General features: G+C 36.7%; 1 long non-coding RNA gene across 1 annotated transcript in view; it reads left to right on the top strand.

The window, feature by feature from the left end:
• Positions 1-25,129, top strand: part of LOC147915267 (uncharacterized) — a 207,260-nt gene extending 182,131 nt beyond the window's left edge. The window contains exon 5 of the long non-coding RNA XR_015554272.1: positions 24,927-25,129. This is a non-coding gene — a long non-coding RNA (uncharacterized LOC147915267). The remainder of the gene's footprint in view (positions 1-24,926) is intronic.
• The last annotated feature ends 1,206 nt before the right edge of the window (positions 25,130-26,335 follow it).

Raw genomic sequence — 26,335 nt, 5'->3', positions numbered from 1 at the left:
AACCAATAAATGCAATGATTGTGCTTTTTAGTGAATTGAGGTAAATTTTTATCTCTTATGATCAATAAAATTTCACCCAAATGAATCACTGAAACTTTTGTGAAGAGTTTTATAATGGATTATAACTGTAGTAGTAGTTCAGCTTGCAACATATGAAGTGAAAGCTGGAGGGAATTTTCAAAATGACTCTTTGCTCTGTATGTTTAAGATGGGAGCTTGCTGCTTTTTAAGAAGTATTCCAAAAATGGCTAGCTTTGGTAAACAGTAATGGAGAGGTCAGCCAGTCAATCAGCGAGCTTGTAATAAGTGCTACTCTGGGTTTAGCACCATGCTATATTCTGAGGAGACTGTAGAAAATGTTCTCCCCTTGTGTTCAGCCTGTCACACTAAGGACTCCCTCCCTCCTTTGCAGCTTTAGTTTCCTTTGACCATCCCTTAGACATCACTTTTCCTGCTAATTCCATCCTTGGCCCTCCTCTTCTCACTTTACACTCTCCTTTCCCCTGACTCCAACAGACGCCACTATACAAATGTCTTCCGAAATACCCAGCTTCAGTCCTGACATCTTTATGTCCTGAGCTCAGGAGCTGAGTATCAGATCTCCTACCAAACGTCTCCATTTGTATGTCCTTCAGGTATGTCACATTCAGTATATTCCAAACTGATCCATCATCCCTCCTGACTCGAGACTTTCTGCCTCAAATTTACTGAATTGCCCCTGCTTGAAAATCAAGTGTCATCCCTAATTCCCTCCTATCCCTTGCTTCTCAGATCCAATCAGTAAGAAAGACTTGCCGATCCAGTTTTCTTTAACACCTTTTTATTCTTTCCTTTCCACTCTCTCACCGTTGCTATTACCTTAGTCAAGACTCACCACGTAGGTCCCCTGGGTCACCACCATGACATTTTTAGTGTTCTGTCTGCAGTTCCCTCAAACTCGGCCGCCAATCCTTTCTCTACATTTGCTTCATTTTGTTTTGGGTGCTATATGACCATGTCACTTTTCCACTTAAGATTGCCTAACAGTGCCTGGTTGACTCTTTAGATGGTACATAAGGCCATGTCATCGTCTTCCATTCTCCCTTAACACTCATACTATTTTAAGCCAGATAACACGGAAATTTTCTTTTTTTGTTTTTTTATAGTCTTGCTCCAAAACCTTTCTTCTACCCTTTTCGCCCAACATCTTTTAAAATTCAATTTAGATTTCACCTCCTCTAAGAACTATCAGCTACTTGTGGTGGTTTTAAAATATGTCCACAAATTCTTTGATACTTCTCCCTTCAAGAGATGAAGCTAATTACCTCCCCTTGAATATGAACTGAACTTGGGGGACTTGCTTCTAACAAATACAATGGGCTGAAATGATGGTATATCACTTCCAAGAGTAGGTTTAACAAGACTGCAGCTTCCCTCTCGGTTGCAATCCCTTTCTCTCAGATAACTTTTTCTGGGGAAAGCCAGCTGCCACATCATAAGGCCATTTGGGCAGACTACGGTAAGGCCAATGCAGAGAGGACCTTAACTTTTTTGGCCAGTAGCCAGTCAGGAGCTGAGGCCAGCTCACAGCCATGCAAGTGAACTTGGAAGCTGATCTTCCTCCAGATGAGCTTTCAGGTGAGATTGTACCTCCAGCCAACAGCTTGACTGAAACCTCACAAGAGACCTTGAGCCAGAACCACCCAGCTAAGCCGGTTCTAGATTCCTAACCCACAGAAACTGTGAGATAATAAATAGCTGTTGGTTTAAACTGTTAACTTCTGGAGCAGTTTCTTAACCCTTTCCTCATCTCTGCTCTCATAAGACCCTATGCTTACCTGTATGGGACCACCTATTACATTATTGAAATTGTCTGTTAATTATTCTAATTTCCCAACCAGATAGTAAACACTTTGAAAGTAAGAAGTATGTTTTTAAATTACATATTGAATGGAGAAATGAATATAGCAGGTGGCCCTACTCTCAAAAAACTTACTGCTGAAAATATTACCACGCATAGAATAAGAGTAAACAGTAAAAGACAGCCTATAGTAGACTGTACTGTTAGATGATACAGATTCCACTCTATGAGAGTTCAGAGGGAGGAGAGACATGTGAGAGCTAAGGGCGCCCTGGAGGTGACAATGGAGCTAGGGTGCTGAACTCGGATGAGAAGTGTTTAGACAAAGGGAGGAAAGGCATTCTTAGTACAGGGCCTACTTCTATCAAAGGCATGGTGGGATAAGCATGTTCATCAGGTCCAGATAACCAGAAACAAGGAGGCTTACATGAACCAACATTAAACAATAAATAAAGTAAACTGAGCTCAGTTTATGGGAACCTTGAAATACAGGGGAAAACATTTCAGACAAGGCCCCTGTGATGGTCAATTTTATGTGTCAACTTGACTGGGCCTTGGGGTACCCAAATATTTGGTCAAACACTATTCTGGATGTTTCTGTGGGGGTGTTTTTGGATGAGATTAACATTTGAATCAGTACACTGAGTAAAGCAGATTACCCTCTCTAATGTGAGCAGAGCTCATCCAATCGGTTGAAGGCTTGTATAGAACAAAAAGGCTGAGTAAGAGGGAACGTCGCCTGCCTGACTGGTTGAGCTGGGACATTGGTCTTTTCCAGCCTTTGGACATGGACTGAAACATCAGCTCTTCTTGGGTGTTGAGCTGCCAGCTTTCAGACCAAAATTACACCATTGGCGCTCTTGGGTCTCCAGCTTGCCGACTCACTTTGCAGATCTTGGGACTTGCCAGCCTCCATAACTGCATGAGCCAATTCCTACAATAAATCTTTTTCTCTATCTCTCTACACATCCTATTTCTTCTGTTCTCTAGAGAACCCTGACTAACACAGATCCTGTAATTGCTTTCTTCTTCCTAAAGGAGGGAGAAGTAGAAGGTCTTCATTCACATGTGAATTTTGAGGCTACACTTTGGCACTCTACAAAAAAGGGGAAAAAATAACAAGAGTGATAGAGAATGCTTTGTCTCATACAGAGAAAATATCTCCAAGAAATGTCTTATTTTCTGTAATACTTGATGCCATTATTAGATTTTTCTAACGTTTCTTAAAATAATACATTCCTTTTTTTGAAAAGTTCAGCAAATATTCAAATGACTGGGTTTTATACTCTTTCTTAGAGGAAATGGAGAGTTTGTGTTTCTGGTCACCTTTGTGATCATATTCTCTCCCTTACAAAAATATGCATTCTATTTCAGTTACAGTTTAAACATTTAAGAAATCTAAATAGTAATGTGTCTCTTTTGCATCATAACTGGTGTGGGTGGCCCATTTCTGCCTTAATCATAATTAGTTGTCCATTCTGGATGCACTGCCTGAGATAATTATAGAATTTAAGGAACAACCCAGTGGGTCTGCACTTGAGCTTCCTTTTTATAAAAAAACAATTCTATAAATTCTGATAAAGCCCATGACTTCCTCTCCAGCTTATTCCTTTTAGGGGGTTCCAGCAGGCACTGGCTTTGATTAACAGTCTCTAACAACCTTCTTTTTAAACACTCCTCCACTTATGAAGTTAAATTTCATTTTAGTGCTAGTTGTCATATTATAGTGGTTGCATAGCAACAGTATTGGCAAAAAAATCTTTTTTCCCTACACACAAACGGTATTTGTCAGTGCTGATCAAAACTTCTCCTTTGCTTTAAGACTAAAAACTTTCGTCAATTCATTGGGTGAATTGAGCTAGGCAGCAGGTGTATTTTTCAGAAACTGAGGCACTGAGGCCAATTGTCTAGGAATTAACTTGGTCAAAAGAAGAGGGAAAACCATGTGGAAATTTCGAAGATATAAGGACAGTTTAAACAATGGAACACTTGAAATGAACACACATTATCTGAATTGTGGGGGGGGATTACAGTTTTCTGGGCTTCGTAAAGTGGTGAATTAGAGGTCATATCAGAGCACCGGTGCTAAGCAGCACAGCTGGGGCACTGCTGTACGTGTAGGAAATCCATTTCTTTTATCTTCAGATTTTTTTTAAATAAAATAAAGCTTCAATATACAGTAAAAGCCCTAAGTTTGTACCTTGTATCTAGAAAACAAAGCTCACATGCAAATGAAACATGAGTTTTGTTTTCTAGATAACTTAAGAATGGACACCTATAACATGTAAACTACTATACTAGGCAGTATAAGAAATAAAAAGATGGATCAGACTTAGATAACGAACTCAAGGAGTCTCAGTCTAATAGATATTTTGTTTGTGTTTCAATTAACTTAAAAACCTTTTTACGCCAAGGTTCCATCCAGAGGATCTCTATGACCTGGGCTTTCCCTTCCTCCCCTCTTGTCCCCTTAAACTCCCTCCCTCCCTACAGCTCTTCTCTCCACTGAATTCCAAGCCATTATCTGTTGCAACTAAACCACAAGAAAAGGGGTTTACTGATTGCCTCGGATTTTTGCTATTTTACTCCTCCATAGCAACTTCTAAATGATTATCTTTTACATACATTATCACATTTAATCATGGCAACCCCTCAGTTGGACAAACAGGATATTGCTCCTACCTGAAGTCACAGTTTTTAGAGTTGGTAATAGCCAATAAGTAACAGAGTCTTACTGGAACATCATTTTTTCTCCAGTTGAGGACTCTTTCCCCTAGATGATATTGCCTTTTATGAAAGAAAATCATAGCTACATGACTCAAATTGTAAAAGTTAGTTTGGGAAACAGTTCAAAAATGAATACATATTTGTTAACATTGTCATAATTTGTAGGCTTCTAGAAAGGAAGGACAAAATTTGTTAAATTTACTCCATGTTATCACAAACTATGAAACATGCATTCAGCAAAAGATAAAAATATGCAGTCCCCAGAGACATAATCATTCAAAGTATCATCACAATGTTGGTCACTTTAGGTAAATATGACTTTTGTTGTCTTTCAATAATAGCGCAACAAACTGCGTGGAAGTATTTTGCTATTGACTTTATAGTATAATCTTCATTTTGAAACAAATCCTGTACATAGCCTTCGCTTTTTACCTATTGATTGTGCTTTCATATAACAACATTACAAACATGGTTTGCAGTGAGAGAAAAAAGAAATTATATATGTTATATTCTTCTTTTAAAAAATTGAGGTAACATTGGTTTATAACATTATATAAATTTCAGGGGTACATCAATGTATTTTGACTTCTGTGTAGACAACATTGTGTTCATCATCAAAAGTCTAGTTGCCATCTCTCACTGTACAATTGTCCCCCTTTACCCTTTTTGACCTCCCCTCACCCCCTTCCCCTCTGGTAACCACCAATCTCCATTCTGTACCTATGTGTTTGTTTGTTATTATTGTTTTTATCTTCCACATGTGAGTGAAATCATATGGTATTTGTCTTTCTCCATCTGACTTATTTCATTTAGCCTAATACCCTCAAGGTCCATCCATGTTGTCACAAATGGCAAGATGTCATCTTTTTTGTGGCTGAGTAGTATTCTATTGTATATATATACCATCTCTTCTTTATCCATTCTTCTGTCAATGGGCACTTAGGTTGTTTCCAAGTCTCAGATATTGTGAATAAGGCTGCAATGAACATAAGGGTGCATATATCCTTTTGAATTAGTGTTTTCATGTTCTTTGGATAAATACCCAGAAGTAGAATAGCTGGATCATATGGTAGTTCTATTTTTAAATTTTTATTTTTTTACTTTTTCAATCTTTTATTTTTTTATCAATGTTTTAATAGTTTATAACATTGTGAAATTTTTGGTTGTACATTTTTGTTTGTCCATCACCATATACATGTATCCCTTCACCCCTTGTGCCCACCTCCTACCCCAATTGCCCCTGGTAACCACAATATAGTTTTCTCTGTCCATGTGTTGGTTTATATTCCACATATGAGTGAGATCATACGGTGTTTGCCTTTCTCTTTCTGGCTTATTTCACTTAACATAATACCCTCCAGGTCCATCCATGTTGTTGCAAATGGGACGATTTTGTCTTTTTTTATGGCTGAGTAGTATTGCATTGTATATATATGCTACATCTTCTTGATCCAATCATCAGTCGAGGGACACTTGGGTTGCTTCCACTTCTTGGCTATAGTGAATAATGCTGCAATGAACATAGGGGTGCATAAGCTTCTTTGGATTGTTGATTTTGGGTTTGTTGGATAGATTCCCAGTAGTGGGATAGCTGGATCATAGGGTATTTCTATTTTTAATTTTTTGAGGAATCTCCATACCATTTTCCATAGAGGCTGCACCAGTTTGCATTCCCACCAGCTGTGTATGAGGGTTCCTGTTTCTCCACATCCTCTCCAACATTTGTTGTTTTTTGTCTTGGTGATTATAGCCATTCTAACGGGCGTGAGAGGTGATGTCTTAGTGTTGTTTTGATTTGCATTTGCTTGATGATTAGAGATGTTTAACATCTTTTCATGTGCCTATTGGTCATCTGTATATCTTCTTTGGAGAAGTGTCTGTTCATCTCCTATGCCCATTTTTTGACCAGGTTGTTTGATTTTTAGTTGTTCAGTTGTGTGAGTTCTGTATATATTATGGAGATTAACCCCTTATCAGATACATGTTTTGCAAATATTTTCTCTCAGCTGGTGGGTTGTTTGTTCATTTTGATTCTGATTTCATTTGTCTTGTAGAAGCTCTTTAATCTGATAAAGTCCCACTTGCTTATTTTTTCTTTAGTTTCCCTAGTCTGGGTAGGCATGTCATCCGAAAAGATTCCTTTATGACCAATGTCAAATAGTGTGTTGCCTATATTTTGTTCTGTGAGTTTTATAGTTTCAGGTCTCACCTTCAGGTCTTTGATCCATTTTGAGTTAATTTTTGTGCACAGCGATAGCAGATGGTCCACTTTCAGTCTTTTGCATGTGGCTGTCCAGTTTTCCCAACACCATTTATTGAAGAGACTTTCCTTTCTCCATTGTACGTTCTTAGCTCCTTTGTTGAAAATTAGCTGTCCGTATATGTGTGGTTTTATTTCTGGGAATTCAATTCTGTTCCATTGATTTGTGTGTCTGTTTTTGTACCAGTACCATGCTGTTTTGATTACTATTGCTTTGTAGTATGTTTTGAAGTCAAGGATTGTGATGCCTCCAGCTTTGTTCTTTTTTTCTTAGGATTGCTTTAGCTATTTGGGGTCTTTTGTTGCATCATATGAATTTTAGTATTCTTTTTTCTATTTCCGTAAAGAATGTCATTGGGATTCTGATTGGGATTGCATTGAATCTGTAGATTGCTTTAGGTAATATAGACATTTTAACTATGTTTATTCTTCCAATCCATGTGCATGGGATGTCTTTCCATTTCTTTATGTCATCATTGATTTCTTTCAATAATGTTTTGTAGTTTTCATTGTATAAATCTTTCACATCCTTGGTAAGATTTATTCCTAGATATTTTATTCTTTTTGATGCAATTGTAAATGATATTATCTTTTTGAGCTCTCTTTCTGTTAGTTCATTATTAGTATACAGATATGCAACTGATTTTTGGAGATTGATTTTGTACCCTATGACTTTGCTGTAATTGTTGATTATTTCTAATAGTTTTCCAATGGATTCTTTAGGGTTTTCCATATATAAAATCATGTCATATGCAAATAGTGAGAGTTTCACTTCTTCGTTGCCTATTTGGATTCCTTTTATTCCTTTTTCTTGCCTAATTGCTCTGGCCAAAACCTCCAGTACTATGTTGAGTGGTGAGAGTGAGCAACCTTGTCTCGTTCCTGTTCTCAGAGGAATGGCTTTCAGCATTTCCCCGTTGAGTCTGATGTTGGCTGTGGGTTTTTCATAAATAGCCTTTTATCATTATATATTGCCCTTTTTTGTCTCTCTTAACCTGTTTTATCTTGAAGTCTACTTTGTCTGATATGAGTATGGCAACACCTGCTTTCTTTTGTTTGCCATTAGCTTGGAGTATTGTCTTCCATCCTTTCACTCTGAGCCTGTGCTTGTCTTTAGAGCTGAGATGTGTTTCCTGGAGGCAGCATATTGTTGGGTCTTTCTTTTTAATCCATCCTGCCACTCTGTATCTTTTGATTGGAGAGTTCAATCCAGTTACATTTAGGGTAATTATTGATATATGAGGGCGTAATGTTGCTGTTTTGTCACTTATTTTCTGGTTCTTTTGCATTTCCTTTGTTTCTTGTCCCATTTGTTTTGGACTGCCAATTCAGTTTGGTTGTTCTGTCTTATGACTCTTCTAGTTTTCTCTTTGTTTATCATATGTGATTTTGTTTTGATTATTTGTTTAGTGGTTACCTTGAGGTTTGTATAAAAAATCTTGTGTATGAGATAGTCCATTATCTGATGGCTGCTTATTTCCTTATACTAAGTCAATTCAATCTCTTTTCTCTTCCCCTTCTAAGTCATTCTTGTTACAACTTATTCTATCTTGTGTTGTGAGTGTGTGTTTACAGTGATGAGGTTATATTTATTTTTGGTGAGTTCCTTCCTTTGATCTTTGATTTTGGTATTTAAGTAGTTGCTAACCTATTCCAGTAAAGATCTACTATTTTTCTGATCTTGTCTACCTATTTTTCTCCTTGCTCCAAGCTTTGTATTCCCTTTCTCTTCTTTTTACAGGCCTGAGGGCCTTCTTGAGTATTTCTTGTAGTAGGGGTCTCGTGGCCATGAACTCCCTTAGCTTTTGTTTATCTGGGAAAGTTACTATTTCTCCATCATATTTGAAGGATATTTTTTCTGGATAGTGTATTCTTGGCTGAAAGTTTTTTGTCTTTAAGTATTTTGAATATATCATTCCAGTCTCTTCTAGCCTGTAAGTTTCTGTTGAGAAATCCACTGAGAGACTGATGGGAGTTCCTTTGTATGTTACTTTTTGTTTTTGTCTAGCTGCCCTTAATATTGTTTCTTTGTCATTGACTTTAGCCAGCCTTACCACTATATGCTGTGGAGTAGGCTTTTGCCTGTTGACATATTTAGGCGACCTATTGGCTTCACTTACTTGTATTTCCTGCTCCTTCCCCAGATTTGGGAAGTTCTCAGCTATTATTTCCCTAATAGGCTCGCTGTTCCTTTTTCCCTCTCTTCTCCCTTAGGAATACCTATAATTCTTATGTTACATTTCCTAATAGAGTCAGATATTTCTTGGAGGCTTTCTTCATTTCTTTTTAGTCCTAGTTCTCTCTCCTCCTCCATCTGCAGCATATCTGTATTCCTATCCTTTATAATGCTAATTCTTTCCTCCATATTGTCAGCTCTGTTCTTTAAAGATTCCAGATTCTCCTTTATCTCCTCCACTGTGTTCTTCATTTCCATCAGTACTGATGGGTTTTTCTTTATGATTTCAATCTCTTTTGTGAAGAAACTCCTTATCTCATTGAATTTTTGTCTATGTTATCTTGTATTACCTTGAGTTTTTTTATGATAGCTATTTTGATATCTCTGTCATTTAGGTTACGGATTTCTGTGCCCTCAGGGTTGGTTTCTGGGTGCTTGTCATTTTCCTTCTCATCTGGTGATTGCATGTACCTTTGAGTTTGGTTCCTGTATTCGCTGTTTTTCCTCATCCTGGAAGTATCTGGTTGCAGTTTCCACCTGCCTCTACCATGTGGGGGTTAAGGGCTGTGTATTCTGAGCCCCCTGCACTCCATCCCAGCTGCTCACTGGGATCGGCCCGGCCGCTCTGTCTGGTCTGGTGGGCTAAGCTGTAGTGTTGGGCATGTGGGGGGGGCTCTCTCTTTTGCCCGCTGGGTCCCTGGTGTGGGGGCTTCTCGCTCGCCCCTCGTTATCCACTCTCCTGGGGTGCTCAGATGTTGATGGCACCCCTGCAGCAGTGCTGAGTCCTCTGTGTGGGAGTTTCCCACTGGCTGAGAGAACCTGAAGAGCTACGGTTTCCCTGCAGAGGGCCACCCCTCCCCGCTTTCTGGGAGCCGTGTGGAACTGGATTTCTGATCTGATGGGGAGGCAGAGGATTTCTCCTTACCTCTCCCCACTTCCTCCAGGGCCCCAGCACATCCACTCTCAGATGTGCGGCAGTGTGGATCTTTCTGATCTTCCTTTTTGCTGTCTGGGAGTCTGTTGTTGGTCTGTGACTGTCACTTTTGTTGTATCTTATTGGGGGAAGAGTTTACGGGAAAGCTCACTCCGCTATGATGCTGATGTCACTCCCCTCTATTTTTAATTTTTTGAGGAACCTCCATAGTGGCTTTACCAATTTACATTCTCACCAGCAGTGTATAAGGGTTCCTTTCTCTCCACATCCTATCCAACACTTGTCATTTCTTTTTTTTTTTTTTTTTTTGTGATGAGGATCAGCCCTGAGCTAACATCCAATGCCAATCCTCCTCTTTTTGCTGAGGAAGATTGGCCCTGGGCTAATATCTGTGCCCATCTTCCTCTATTTTATATGAGATGCTGCCGCAGTATGGCTTGACAAGCGGTGCATCGGTGTGCGCCCGGGATCCAAACCTGGGAACCCTGGGCAGCAGAAGTGGAGAGCGCGCACTTAACCACTACGCCACTGGGCCAGCCCGAAGTTGTCATTTCTTATCTTTTAATAATAGCCATTCTGACAAGACATGAGGTGATGTCTCATTGTGGTTTTTATTTGCATTTCCATAATAATTAGTGATGTTGAACACCTTTCATGTGCCTGTTGGCCATCTGTATATCTTCTCTGGAAAAATTTCTTTTTAAATCTTCTCCCCATTTTTCAATTGGATTGTTTGCTGTTTGTTGTTGAGTTGTATGAGTTCTTTATGTATTTTAGATATTAACCACTTATCAGATATATTATTTGCAAATATCTTCTCCCAATCAGTAGGTTGTCTGGTCGTTTTCTTAGCTGTTTCCTTTGACCTGAAGAAGTTTTTTAGTTTAATGTGGTACCACTTGCTTATTTTTTCTTTTGTTTCCCTTGCCAAAGGTGACATGCTCAAAAAGAAACTGCTAAGACATATGTCAATGAATCTATTGCCTATGTTTTCTCCTAGGAGTTTTATGGTTTCAGGTCTTACATTCAAGTCTTTTTTAATCCATTTTTAGTTAATTTTGTGTATGGTATAAGACAGTGGTCTACTTTCATTCTTTTCCATGTAACTGTCCAGTTTCCCAACACCATTTATTGAAGAGACTTTCCTTTCTCCACTGTATGTTCTTGGCTCCTTTGTCGAAGATTAGCTGACCACAGATTTGTGGTGTTATTTTTGGTCTTTAAGTTTGATCCTTTGATCTATGTGTCTGTTTGTGTGCCAGTACCACACTGTTTTGATTACTGTGGCTTTGTAGTGAAGTCTGGGATCGTGATGCCTCCAGCTTTGTTCTTTTTTCTCAGGATTGCTTTGGCTATTCAGGGTCTTTTGTTGTTCCATATAAATTTTAGGATTCTTTGTTCTGTTTCCATGAAGAATGTCATTGAGATTCTGATTGGCATTGCATTGAATCTGTAGATTGCTTTAGGTAATATGGACATTTTAACTATGTTAATTCTTCTAATCCATGAGTGTGGAATGTCTTTCCATTTCTTTGTGTCTTCTTCAGTTTCTTTCAACAATGTCTTATAGTTTTCAGTGTATACATCTTTTACCTCTTTGGTTAAGTTTATTCCTAAGTATCTTCCATTTGTTGCAATTGTAGATGGTATTGTATTCTTGATTTTTCTTTCTGCTAGTACATTGTTAGTGTATAGAAATACAACAGATTTTTGTATGTTGATTTTGTACCTGAAACTTTACTGTATTCATTTATTACTTCTAATAGTTTTCTGGTGTATTCTTTAGGGTTTTCTATATGTAGAATCATGTCGTCTGCAAATACTGACAGATTTAATTCTTTCTTTCCAATTTGGATCCCTTTTATTTCTTTTTCTTGCCTAATTGCTCTGGCTAGGTCTTCCAATACTATGTTGAATAAGAATGGGGAGAGTGGGCATCCTTGTCCTGTTCTTGCTCTTAGATGGATAGCTTTCAGTTTTTCACCATTGAGTATCATGTTAGCTGTGGATTTCTCATACATGGCTCTTATTATGTTGAGGTACTTTCCTTCTATACCCATTTTATTCAGAGTTTTTATCATAAATGGATGCTGAATCTTGCCAAATGATTTCTCTGCATCTATTGAGATGATCATGTGATTTTTCTTCTTCATTTTGTTAATGTGGTGTATCACGTTGATTGATTTGTGGATGTTGAGCCTTCCCTGCATCCCTGGAATAAATCCTACTTGACCATGGATATATATCACCATATACAAAATTAACCCCAAAGGGATTAAAGACTTGAATGTAAGACCTGAAACCATAAAACTCCTAGAAGAAAACATAGGCAGTACACTCTTTTACATCAGTCTTAGCAGTATCTTTTTGAATACCACGTCTACTCAGGCAAGGGAAACAAAACAAAAAATAAACAAATGGGACTACATCAGACTAAAAACCTTCTGCAATGCAAAGGAAACCATCAACAAAATGAAAAGACAACCCACTAACTGGGAGAAAATATTTACAAATCATATATCTGACATACATCTGACAAGGGGTTAATTTCCAAAATATATAAAGAATTCATACAACTCGACAAAAAAACAAACAACACAATCAAGAAATGGGCAGAGGATATGAACAGACATTTTTCCAGAAAAGATATACAGAAAGCCAACAGGCACATGAAAAGATGCTCAACATTACTAATTAATAGGGAAATGCATATCAAAACTACAATGAGATATCACCTTACATCTGTCAGAATGGCTGTAATTAGCAAGACAAAAAATAACAAATGTTAGAGAGGATGTGGAGCAAAGAGAACCCTCATGCACTGCTGATGGCAATGCAGACTGGTGCAGCCACTATGGAAAACAGTATGGAGATTTCTCAAAAAATTAAAACTAGAAATACCATATGATCCAGCTATCCTACTACTGGGTATTTATCCAAAGAACAAGAAATCAACAATTCAAAGAGATTTATGCACCCCTATGTTCATCGTAGCATTATTCACAAAGATGTGGAAGCAATCCAAGTGCCCATCAACTGATGAATGGATAAAGGAGATGTGATAAATATATATACAATGGAATACTACACAGCCATAAAAAAGACAAAATTGTCCTATTTGCAACATGGATGGACCTTGGGGGTATTACGCTAAGTGAAATAAGCCAGACAGAGAAAGGCAAACACTGTGTGATTTCCCTCATATGTGCAAAATAATCACATGGATAAGGAGAACATATTAGTGGTTACCAGAGGGGAAGGGGAAAGGGGTAAAACGGGGCACATATGTATGGTGACACGTAAAAACTAGACTATTGGAGGTGAGCATGATGCAATCTATACAGAAACTGATACATAATAATGTACACCTGAAATTACACAATGTTATAAGCCAATATAACCTCAAGAAAATAATCAAATAAAAAAAAAATTTCCTCAGGAGATTCATCGTGCAGCTAGGGAAGCAAAGTATTTCTGCCTGTCTTTGTGCCAATGTTCTCAGTTCTTATTCATTCTGTATTTTCTTATCAAGGATACATGCTTTGATTGGTTTTGTTTTTAGTTACTCATCTTTGAGTTTATCCATACATGATCTTTGCAATAAATAGGATGACTAGCCTCCAAAATATATATATATATATGTTTTGGATACAGTCCTGCATAAGACATGTGTTTTACAAACACATCTTCCTAGTCTCTTATTTGTTTTTTCATTTTCTAAGTGGTATCTTTTGAAGGGCAGAAGTTTTTATTTTTGCTGAGGTAGAATTTATCAATTTTACGTCTTATAGACCACGCTTTGGTGTCATATAAAATATTTGCCTAATCCAAGGTCTCAGAGATTTTTCTCCTATGTTATCTTCTAAAATTCTTACTGTTTTTGTTCTTACATTTAAATCTATAATCCATTTTGAGTTAACTTTTGTGTTTGATGTGAGATAATGCCTAAATTCATCACATTGCATGTGGATATTCAGTTGTCCATCCACCATTTATTTAAAAGGCTATCCATTCCCCAATCAATGGAGTTAGCCCCTTTGTCAAAAGTCAAATGAGCATAAATATAAAGATTTATTTATAGCCCCTCAGTTCTGTCTCATTGACACATATATCACATATGGTATTTATGCCAGTAGAACATACTGTTTTAGTAATTGTAGTTTAGAGCAAATTTTGGTTTGGGTGGTAAAAGTTCTCCAAGTTTGTTCTTTTTCAAAATAGTTTTGACTATTCTTGGTCTTTTGCAATTTCATGTAAGTTTGTGGTTATCTTGTAAATTTCTGCAAAAAGTCTGTTGGAATTTTGGTAGGGATTGACTTAAATCTATAGACAATTTTGGGGAGAATTTTCATCTTGGTAATGTGAGTCTTCTAATCCAGGAACATGGAATGTCTCTACATTTAGTTGGATCTTTTAAAATTTCTCTCATCAATGTTTTGGACTTTTCCAAGTATTATACTACTTTTGTTAAATTAATTGCTAAGTATTTCATTCTTTTTGATGCTATTGTGAATGAAGTTTTTTTTATTTCATATTGAAATTTTTCACTACTAGTATGAAAAAATAAAGTTTGATTTCTGTGTGCTGGTCTGGGGTCCTGCAACCATGATGAACTTGTTTATTAGTTCTAGTAGCTTTTAGTGGATTCTTTAAGATTTTTCTATATATAAGATCATACTGTCTGAGAATAACAACAATTTTGCTTCTTCTTTTCTAATCTAGGTCTCTTGAGTTCTCTTTCTTGCCTGATTACACTACTAAATTCTCCCATACAACATTAAAAAGAAATGTCCAGAGTAGACATACTTACTTTGTTCTTATTCTTAGGGGAAAAGCCTTCATTTTTTTTTTACCATTCAGTGTAATGATAACTAAAGTTTTTTTTAATGTCCTTTATCAGTTGATGAAGGTTTCCTTTATTCAAAGTTTGTTGAGAGATTTTATAATGAATAGGTGTTAGATTTTTTTCAATTGCCTTTATTCATTTGTTGAGAGAATCAATTGGTTTTTGTCTTTTATTTCATCAATATATGTTAATTGATTTTCAAATATTAAATCAATCTTATATTCCTAGGATAAACCCCACTTCTGTGTAATTTGTTTTTATATTGTTGGATTCAGTTTGCTAACATTTTGTTACGAATTTTTACATCTATGTTTATGACCAGTATTGATCTATAATGTTATTCTCTTGTGCTATCTTTAGCTTTAGTATTGGGGCAATACTGGGCTCATAGAAGGAATTAGGCTGTGTTTCTTTCTCCCCTATTTTCTGGAAAAGTCTGTGGAGTATTGGTATTATTTCTTTTTTAAATGTTTGATGAAATTTATCAGCGAAGCCATCTGGGCCTGGGCTTTTCTATATGGAAAGATTTTAAATACTTAACTCAATTTCTTTACTTGTTATACATCTCTTAGGATGTTTATTTCTTGAGTCAGTTTTATTTATCTATGAATTTGCAAATTTTGTATAAGTAGTCAAAAATGTTGGCATCAAATTGTATTATAGTAGTCCCTTGTAATCCCTTAGTTTCCAAAGAGTCAGTGATTATGTGCCCTCTTTCATTCCTAATTTTGGTAATCTGTGTCTGTTATTTATTCTTGGTTAATCTAGCTAATGGCTTGTCAATTTCATTAATTTTTTTCAAAGAACCAACTTTGATTTCATTGATTTTTCTCTATTTTTTGTTGTTTTGTTTTGCTATTTCATTGGTTTCTACTCTAATCTTCATCACTTTTTTCCTTATCCTTGCTTTGGGTTGAGTTTACCCTTATTTTTTCAAATTCTTAAGGTGAAAGCTTAGGTTATTGACTTGAGATATTTCTCCTTTCTAAATATTGGTATATAAAGCCATATATTTTCCTTTATGAAATGTTTTAACTGCATCCTATAAATTTTCGCGTTTTCATTTTTTCCAGCCTTATTGAGATATGATTGAAAAATAAAAATTGTATATATTTAAGAATTACATTGTGATATTTCTATATATGTACTACCACAATTAAAATATCCATCACCTTGCATAGTTACCATTTTTTGTGTGTATGTGTGTGTGTTTGTGTGGTGAGATCTACTCTCAGCAAATTTCTAGTATAAATACATTATTATTAACTATAGTCACCGTGCTGTACATTAGGTCTCTCCAGATCTTATTCATCTTATAACAGAAAGTTTGTATGTACACATTGATCAATATCTCCTCTTTTCCGCACTCCCCAGCCTCTGGTAACTGCCATTCTACTCTCTGTTACTATCAGTTCAACCTTTTTTTTTTTTAGATTTGACATATAAATGAGATCATGTGATATTTGTCTTTCTGTGTCTGGCTTATTTCACTTAGCATAACATCCTCCAGATTCATCCATGTTGGTGTAAATGTCAAGACTTCCTTCTTTTTAAGGCTGAATAATATTCCATTGTATATATATACCACATTTTCTTTATCCATTCATCTGTTGAGGGACATATAGGTTGTTTCCATATCTTGGGTACTGTGAATAGTATTGCAATGAAAATAAGACTTCAGATCTCTTTTCATATCTGTTAACATTTGTTTATAAATTTAGGTGCTCCTATATTAGTGTGTTTTTTTACAATTAAACATTTACAATGTAAATTTAATTTTTTACAATAAAATTTAATTTTTTACATTACATTACAATGTAATGTAAAAAATTACAAATAAAATATTTATAATTTTTATTTCCCTCGATAAATTGACCCCTTTATCAATATATAATGACCTTCTTTGTCTCTTGTTACAATTTTTGACTTAACATCTATTTTGTCTGATATAAGTATAGCTACCCCTGCTCTCTTTTGGTTTTCATTTGCATGGAATATCTTTTTTCATCCCTTCACTTTCAGTCTATAGGCAGCATATAGTTGGATCTTGTTCTTTATCCATTCAGCCACTCCGTGTCTTTTGATTGGAGAATTTAGTCCATTTACATTTAAAGTCATTATTAATAGGTAAGGACTTACTATTGCCATTTTGTTCATTGTTTTCTTGGTATTTTTGTGTCCTTTGTTCCTTTCTTGCTCTCTTGCTATATTCCTTTGTGATTTTCTGTAGTTGTATGCTTTGATTTTTTTCTCTTTATCTTTTGTGTGTATACTATAAGTTTCTGCTTTGTAGTAACAATGAGGTTTACATAAAACATCTTACAGTTATAATAGTCTATTTTAAGCTGATAACAACTTAACTTCAATCATGTACAAAAGCTTTATATTTTTATTCCCCTTCCCACATTTTATGTTTTTGATGTCACAATGTATATCCTTTATATTGTATAACCATTAACAAATTATTGTAGCCATAGTCTCTCTTGTTTTTTTTGATGAGGAAGATTGGCCCTGAGCTACCATCTGTTCCCAATCTTCCTCTTTTTTCTTGAGGAAGATCATTGCTTACCTAACATCTGTGCCAATCTGCCTCCATTTGGTATGTGGGATGCTGCCACAGTGTGGCTTGATGAGAAGTGTGTAGGTCTGCACCTGGGATCTGAACCCATGAACCCAGGGCTGCTAAAGCAGAGCGCACAAACCCAACCACTACACCAGGCGGCTGGCCCCCGTAGTTATTTTTAATACTTTTATCTTTTTTTTTTTTTTTTGCTGAGGAAGATTGGCCCTAGGCTAACATCCATGCCCATCTTCCTCTACTTTATATGTGGGACACCACTACAGCATGGCTTGATAAGTGGTGCTTGGGTCCGCACCTGGGATCCGAACCTGCAAACCCCAGGCTACCAAAGCGGAACATGCAAACTTAACCACCACGTCACTGGGCCAGCCCCTATTTTTGTCTTTTAAAGTTTATACTAGAGTTATAAATAATTTACACACCACCATTACCACTATTACACACCATCAGTTTCAACTTAAAGAACTCTCTTTAGCATTTTTTGTAGGACGGTCTAGTCCTACAAATACAAATATAATACAAATACAAAATAATTTTTTCAGCTTTTGTTTTTCTGGAAATGTCTTTACCTCTCCTTCAATCCTGAAGGACAGTTTTGCCAGGTAAAGTATTCTTGGTTGGTAGGTTTTTTCTTTTAGAGCATTAAATATATCACCCCACTCTCTCTTGGCTTGCACAGTTTCTGCTGAGAAATTCACTGATAGCCTTATGGAGGTTCTCTTGTATGTGATGAGCCTCATTTTTCTTACTGCTTTCAAGATTCTCTCTGTCTTTGATTTTTGACAGTTTGAGTATAATATCTCTCTCTCAAGTCTTCTTTGGGTTATAACTTCTTTGGGAGATCATTAAACATCATGTACTGGGATGTCCATATCTCTCCCCAGATTTGGAAAGTTTTCAGCCCTTATTTCTTTAAACAAGATTTCTACCCCTTCTGGGTCCCATGATGAGAATGTTGGCGCTCTTGATAGTGTCCCATACATGCTGCAGCTTTCTTGATTCCTTTTCATTTTTTGTTTTCTCCTCTGACTGGATAATTTCAAATGATTTATCTTTGAGTTTGCTGAGTCTTTCTTCTGCTTGACTGAGTCTGATGTTGAAGCTCTCTCTTGCATTTTTTAGTTCCGTCATTGTATTCTTTAGCCCCAAAATTTCTGTTTGGATCTTTTTTATGTTTTTTCTTTGTAGAACTTCTCATTTTGTTCTTTTAAAATTGTCTTCCTGATTTTGTTAAATTTCTTGTCTGTGTTCTCTTGTGGCTTCCTGAGCTTCTTTAGAACAATTATCTTGAATTCTTTGTCGGGCATTTCATGGATCTCCATTTCTTTGGAGTTGGTTACTGGAAGTTTATTGTGTTCCTTTGGTGGTATGTTTCCCTGATTGTTTGTGATCCTTGTAGCCTTGTATAGATGTCTGTGCATCTGAAGAAGCAATCACTTCTTCCAGACTTTATGGACTAGTTTTGGTAGGGCAAGACCTTCACCTCTGGAAAGAGGGGGAGCACACTGTGGTCCTGGGTCTAGTGCCACAGGACATGAAGTATGGGGGTGTGGGGCAGCTCTGAGTTCAGGGGGGCACAGTGTCTCGTTGGCTAAGGCAGCTGGGGTCTGTGTCATCGACAACTGCATGGCCTTTGGTGTCTAGAGCTGAGGGGGTCATGATGGTTGTAAGTGCTGTTGGGGTCCTCAGTGGCTCCTCTGGTTTCAGCAACAAAGGACTGGGGCAGGCAGAGGTGGTTACTGGGACCTGTGCTGTGCATGCACTCAGGCAGGGGCCAGCTGCCGGTGTGTATGTGGCAACTGTGGCTGGCTGCAGGCACAGGCATGGTGGTGAGGGCCAGGGCCAGCAGCAGGGGCTGGAGCAACTGCTGGAACATGTGCAGCTGCTGGGGCTGGAGCTGGCAGTGTACAGTTGCACGGCTGCAGGGGCCTGCCATGAGTACATGCTTACTGGAGGCCAGTGACAGGAGTCAGGGCCAGCTGCATGCATGGTGGCTCTGGTAGCTCTAGAGCTGGCTATGGTAGCTCTACTGGAGGGGAGGAGGGACTCAGGCAGCTGGAGTCTGCAAAGGCAAAAAACCGTAGGGGTTCAGCAGTGAAAACTATAGGGGGTCTGCAGTGGCTGTGCTGGCTGTTGGTGTCCTCGGCAGTGGAAGCTGCTAGAGTCTTCTGCAGAGCAGGCTGCTAGGGTCTACAAAGGCACACATTCCAGGGTCCTCAGTGGTGAAAGTTCTGTCCATGATGACTATTGAGTTTCTCAGTGGCAAAGTTTGCTGGGGTGCTCTACAGAGCAGGACACTGGGGACCACTGTTGCTCCTGCCACATGCTTAACACTGGTAGCCCCCACTCTTCTTCTTTGTTCCTAGCAATCTCTAGACATCGCAGCTATGTTGATCTCTCCAGTGATCTGGATGGGGTAAAACTGAATCAAGTCCTTTGTGAAGTGCCCCAAAAGGGTGAGGAAGCTGGTTGCTCACCCTTCTCTCTCAGGCCAGAGAGTTCCCTCTTGGTGCTGAGTGGTGCCAGTCTAGGGCATGGAATGACGCAGGCAAAAATGAAACTCTTCTTTCTACCCCTTTTATTCTCAGGATTTTGCTCCACTATGTTGCTGCAGCTTCTTAAGATAACTCCTGAACTCTCCCAGAGCTATTTTCATTTATGTATGGCTCTCTAAGTACTGTTTTTTGTTGGGGGATGGAGGCTAGAGTCTCTTATACTGTCATCCTACTGACATTCATATTTTCATGTTTATGCAGTTTAAAAACACTTTCTAGTTTCTCCTGTTGTTTTGTCTTTGACCTATGGGTTATTTAGAAATTTACTGTTTAATTTCCAACTATCTGTGGAGTTTCCAAGTTTCTTTCTGTTGTTGAAACCTAACTAAATTTCATTGTGATCAGAGAACATACTTTATATGTTTTTAGTCCTTTGAAATTTATTGAGATTTGTTTTATGTTCTAGTATATGCTCCATCCTGCAGAACTTTCAATGTTTGCTTGAAAAGCATGTGAATTCTACTATTTTGGGGTTGAGTGGTCTACAGCTGTCTATTAGGTCATGTTGGTTTATAGTGTTGTTGGAGTCTTTTATATCCTTGGATATTCTGTTTAGTTGGTCTGTTCATTATTAAGAGTGGAGTATAGAAATCTCCAACTATTATTGTTGAATTTTGTATTTCTCCCCTCATTTTTTTCAGTTTTTGTTTCACATATTTTGGGGTTCTGTTTTTTGGTGTATATATGTTTACAATTATTATCTCTTGATAATGAATTCACCCTTCTTTCATTATAAAATGTCCCTCTTTGTCTTTGGTAACATTTTTTTTTAATATTAAAGTCTATTTTGTTTGATATTAGTATAGCCATCCCAGGTCTCTTTATGTTACTGTTGCATGATCTTTTTCCACTTTTTTACTTAAAACTTTTTGTATCTTAGAGTCTAAAGTATGTTTCTTATAAACAGCATATAGTTGGATGTTGTCTTTTTATCCGGTCTAATATCGTCTCCCTTTCCATTGGAGTGTTTAACCCTTTGACATTTAATGTAATTATTGATATGGTATGATTTACATCATCTGCAATTTTATTTGTGTTCTACACATGTCTGTTTTGTTCTTCTGTTCCTCCATTACTGCTTTTTGGGTTAAATATATACTTTCTAGTGTACTATTTAAAATTATTTAATTTTCTTTTTACTACACTTTTGAGTTATTTTCTTAGTGGCTGCTCTGGAGATTACAATATGTATCTTAATTTAAGTAAATCTACTTTAGATTACTGTTAACTTAATTCCAGTAGTACATAGAAGCTTTGCTCCAACATAGCTCTCCCCACCTTATGTGCTATTATTGTCATACAATGATGTCTTTTACATCCACACAAACAAGAAAAAAACACTGGTAAAAGTAATTACATAGGTAAGTGTAAAAGACAGCATAACATTTTAAAATTCATTTCTTCTTCTAATTGATTAAACGACAATTGCATAAAACAATAATTACAAAAATGAGCTGATAGGCTTATAATGTAAAAGACATCATTTTTGTTGCTTTTGTCAGGGGAGTAGATTCTCTGAGGGTCTCACTTCCTCATTCCAGAATTCTCATCTGCTGGTTCTCTTCAATATTAAGGATTAAAGACCTTTGTGGTCCCTTCTTTGAGGAGGGAGTTAAATGAAAGACCCATTTCTGGAGTCATGGGGAAAAAAATCAACAAATGCTGTTTAAAACATCTTTCTCAGGAAAATTATACATTTTATATAACCTGGTGGTACTTTTCAGTATCTTAAATGTAATATCTGTTATTAAATCTATCATAATTTGTGAAAATGCTAGGAAGAGTTACCTTGATAACAGGAATGTGATCTTTTAAGAATTTTTACCAAAGCACCTGGGATTATATTAAAAAATTTTAAATGACTTACCCCTCACAGTGTTAGCTCAAATTATGTAAAAGTAGTACTTTACATTAGTACTTTTCTCAAGGGACAGTCATGACAAATATAGGAATAAGGTATTCATGACAGAAAAATCTGTCATATTTTATGCATATTTGTGAACTAACAGATATGTATACATATATAAATAATACATAAATATATATAATTAAAGTACCCAAATTTGGCTGTGGGAAAAAATCAACAGTATACTTTGTTTGGAAAATTATACACATTACTTTAGCTGTTTTTATTTGAAGGAAAAAATTGTCTTTCTTACTCTACAGTTGCTTTCATAATTTTTCCATTGTGGAGGAATTTTTGTACAGACTTTTACTTAAGAATTCAAACTTAATAGTTGATGATGATCAATAGAAAAACTTCCACATAAAAATCAGTAGGAAATTGTGTGACTCCTTCCTCTTTCGATCTCAACCCCTTCCAGTTGTATAGAACCTTCCCTATAAGACCAATCTTATTCACTTCAGCAAAAAGGGATTTACTTCCATCCACACTGCCAAAAATGCAAATGGCATACAGAATACACAAGACATTTGATTATTTTTAATTTTAGCAGATTATGTTATGTACAGAGCTTTAAAGATGTGAAATGAGCCAGTCAAGACCACAGAACATGGAGTCAGTCAAGGGCAGAGTCAGACACTGCTGTGCCCCATGATCTTGTGTATGTTACTAACTGGCAATGAGGTCTTGGACAAGTCAGTTTGAAGCTCTAAGACTCAGTTACTTCATCTATTAAGTGGGGAGAATCATACCTCACAGCATAGTTCTTGATCAATTAGATATAGTATTAAAGTACTTGGCAAATTCATCACACACATAAGCTGAATAACAGGTCCTATAGTAGCTTTGCCCTTGGAAGGAGTTTCTAGGCTTTAAAAAAAAAATGAACAGTTATAGCCTATGAACTTTTCATATCGGCAGTCAGGCCAGGGTTAAAAGTAACAAGAAATAACAGCCGACAGGAAGAAAAATTAGAAATGGATACATTGTACGTGAACCACATAGTTTAAGGACAAGTGGGCTTTGTCCTCTCCTTTTTTTTTCTGAAGATATTTTTCTATTATCAAATAGCAGAGTTTTATTTTTAATGATGCCACTGGTCATGAATAAAGGTTGAAATCTCTCCATGAAGAATGTGTACTCCTTGAAGATGGATGTTTCTTCTATATTCTCCCAAGTATCAGTATCTAGCAAGCACTCAATAAATAATATTTGTTGAAATTTAATCCAGTTACATGTTTTGAAAAATGGTAATTAAAAGTGGAGTGCACCTAAGCAATACCAAAGTGAGACCCAGTAATGCTAGACGTTCACATACCAAGTCTCACTTGGAAAATAAAAGCTTTAGCTCCATTTTTTAAAATTGCCCTGGCTCTGACTTGTTTTGGCAATAAGACTAAAACAATTCATTAATGTGACATGTCAGAGATATATGTGTCACTATACTGCGTATGATCATAACAAAACAGACTAATGTAAAATACTTTTTTTCAAAAATAATCATTATTAAACATGTTCCAAAAAAGTTAGAAGTACGATAAAAGATTACTCTGTGTAGGAAAGAAAAATGGACTTAAAATGAGTGCACCCAAAACTTCGTTATTAGTTTTAACACAGTATTTCTCCCCGATGTCTCATAACCAGTCGTATAATTATTAGTCTAAATTCACTAGGCAGCAATAATAGATAAGTTACAATCCCCAGCATTAAGTTCAATGGAATCCTTACCCAGTGGACCCACAGTCTGTTCATTTTTAAAATGGCATACCAAATGCTTATTAATTACAATAATAATAATCTAAGTGATTAGTGAATTTTCTTTTCAGAAGCAAATTTAAAAGTAGGTCTGAAAAAATCATACTGTGAGGACATAATAACCTTATTCAGCAGAGGGACATTGAGTGACTGTTCCATTTATTTTAGAAAGAAAGTTGCTGGACAAAGGAGGATCTGAGAATGAAGACCATTCTTTGCACAGGCAGGAACTTGTACCAGTAGCAATAATGGTGGCTTCTACTCTGCATATCTAGAATTTTCAAAAAGCTTTTTACCTGCCTCCATGGAGTAGCTTTTTGAAAAGCCATTCAAACCTCTATGAAAGTCAAGTGAAGGAACTGACACTTTTCTATTCTCCACATTTCACTGTAGATATTTCAGCTTTCATCAAAATCCAACACTCAAGAACTATGGAAGAAACTGGCAACTTTCCATCCACTGATGCTACAGAGAGAAACATGTAGGTGTGGTCTCAGTAAAAGCAGCCACACATGGAAAGAAATAGCACTTAGGTTATTTAACTCTGGAAGAAATTTACAATGTATGTGGCAGAAATGTCACATATGTGTATGTGTGTCTATGTGCATATGAATGTGTGTGCGTGTGTGTAGATACACACAGGTACACATGTATGTTCTATTTCATTTGTACAATGGGAATCCTTCTAACTATGCAAATCGGAGAGTCAGTCTGCTAAGCAGTGTGGAAAGGTAGTGAGAATACTCTACCTTCTTCGCTGGAGATCAGACCCAAAAGAGATGTGCTTGTTCTATCTTAGGAAACAAATACCAGCTAACATGTTTAAGTCCCTGCTAGTTTCCTGTCTCCTAACTGCTGCCTGACAACTCTGTCTGCTGCTGAACTTGACCTCTGAGTCCAACCTGCTCTCCGCTTTGCTACATTGTCTGCCTGTTTTATAAGCAGCCTTCACCTTGTTTTCTCTTATTGATACAGGGTCTGATTCCCTTGCCCGTTTGGCTTTCATTTTCTTAGCCTTTTGTCCCTGTGCATCTGGGATTTTGCATTTTTATTGTAACAGAGAACCGATTTTTTGTCTCTTTATGCCTTCATTACATTTATCAGCAAACAATAGATTTATTGAACAATCTAGGTGCTGCTCACTAAGGTGAAAGAGCTTTGAGGTTAAAATATTTTGTGGAAATTGATACATATTTTCATCTATCCAATATAAGAAAATGTAATTGTAAAATATATAATGATACTAGCTACCATGTTTTGAAATTCTACTATATGCAAAATACTTTACATGTTTTATTTCCTTTAATCTTTGCACAATCACATCAGTTACTGTTGTCATTTTCATGCAGTTTACAGGAAACCAAGGATCACACAAAGCGTATAGCTAGTAAGCAATAGGGAATGGATTCCAACTCAGATTTCTCTTCTGCCCCGACGTTACTCTCCATAAAACTTACAGATCTAGAAAACAACTCCTGTGCTATTTCAGTGGAGGACAAACCTTGTCAATATAGGTAAAGCAGAAGGTAAAACCTCCAATTTTCTGGCCAAAAGTGGGCTTTGTGAACATGGTTAGGAAAGTCACTCTTTATAGTTAACTATACTATTTTCCTTCCTAGTGATCAATCTGAAATCAACAGTTCATGAAGTCCATAAGAATTAAAAGAAGAAGAATAGTCCTTGACTCTTCCTTCTCCAGCGTCATCCGTGTTCTGTTGTGTACATCCTCTCTTGACCATTTGATGAATTCCATTCACCCTCCAAAGAAGTTTCTCTTGATCTCCTTTGTCTTTATGTCGAACTCCCAAGTACACACACATGGACACAGTTAGGTCCTCTGCGCTGTGCTCCCATTGCATTGACTCCATATTTCTGTCATACTTATTGTACATAATCTGCCCCCATGCTGTGCCATTATTTGGTGAGCTTGAGAGCAAGCATTTCCTTTTTCATGTTTGTAACCCCAGTACCTAGGATATAACAGTAACCAAGCATATATGAATGAATGAAAACCTTGAAGATGAGCAACCCATCAATTAATTGTCAAACTTGATGAAGTCATAGAGACCATTCTGATGAAATGAAGTTTCCCTAAGTTGCAAACTTCAAAGCCTAATTTTCTGCTCTCCACCTCCAATTTCAGAGGTATTCCCAAATAAAATTTCTAGTGCCAATATAATTTTAATAGCTTTATTGAGATTTAATTTGCTTACCATACAATTCACCTATTCTTGGCATAAATAATTGATACTTTCTATATCTAATCATGTGACTAGTTTTACCATTTCTTAGCTTTGTGGTCCTATGTAAACCCTTTAACCCCCCTGAGCTGAAATTTCCTAATCCACTAAAAGAATAAAAGTGTGTAAACCCAAAATCAATTCATAAAGCGATTGTTTTGAACTTTATGTAGAGTAATATTTGTGGTGTCATTTTGTAGTTCTTTGATCAATATTTAACACAGTTGCATTCTATAGGGAAGCCTAAATTTGGGGGTTCTTTTATGTTCTACTTTTATGAAATAAAAAACTATACATTTTTGTCTCTTCCATATTATTTCTCTTTTACTGAATATGAAAGAACTTTTTGCTTGAACTTTCTCTTTCCCATGGTCAAACTGTAAGACCTTTATTTACCTAAAGAGTTTGTACTACATATTAGCATGAAAATGATTGTTCCTCATCTTTGGATATTATCAAATGGAGCAGAGTAGTTGAGCTCATTAATACTGGCCCTTTGTAAAAGAACAACCTATATA

The sequence above is a fragment of the Ceratotherium simum genome, chromosome 14 (assembly GCF_057802395.1).
Source record: "Ceratotherium simum simum isolate JZ-2026a chromosome 14, ASM5780239v1, whole genome shotgun sequence".
NCBI lineage: Eukaryota > Metazoa > Chordata > Mammalia > Perissodactyla > Rhinocerotidae > Ceratotherium > Ceratotherium simum.
Note: the sequence above shows the minus strand (reverse complement) of the source record. Positions and strands in the feature narration are given on the sequence as shown.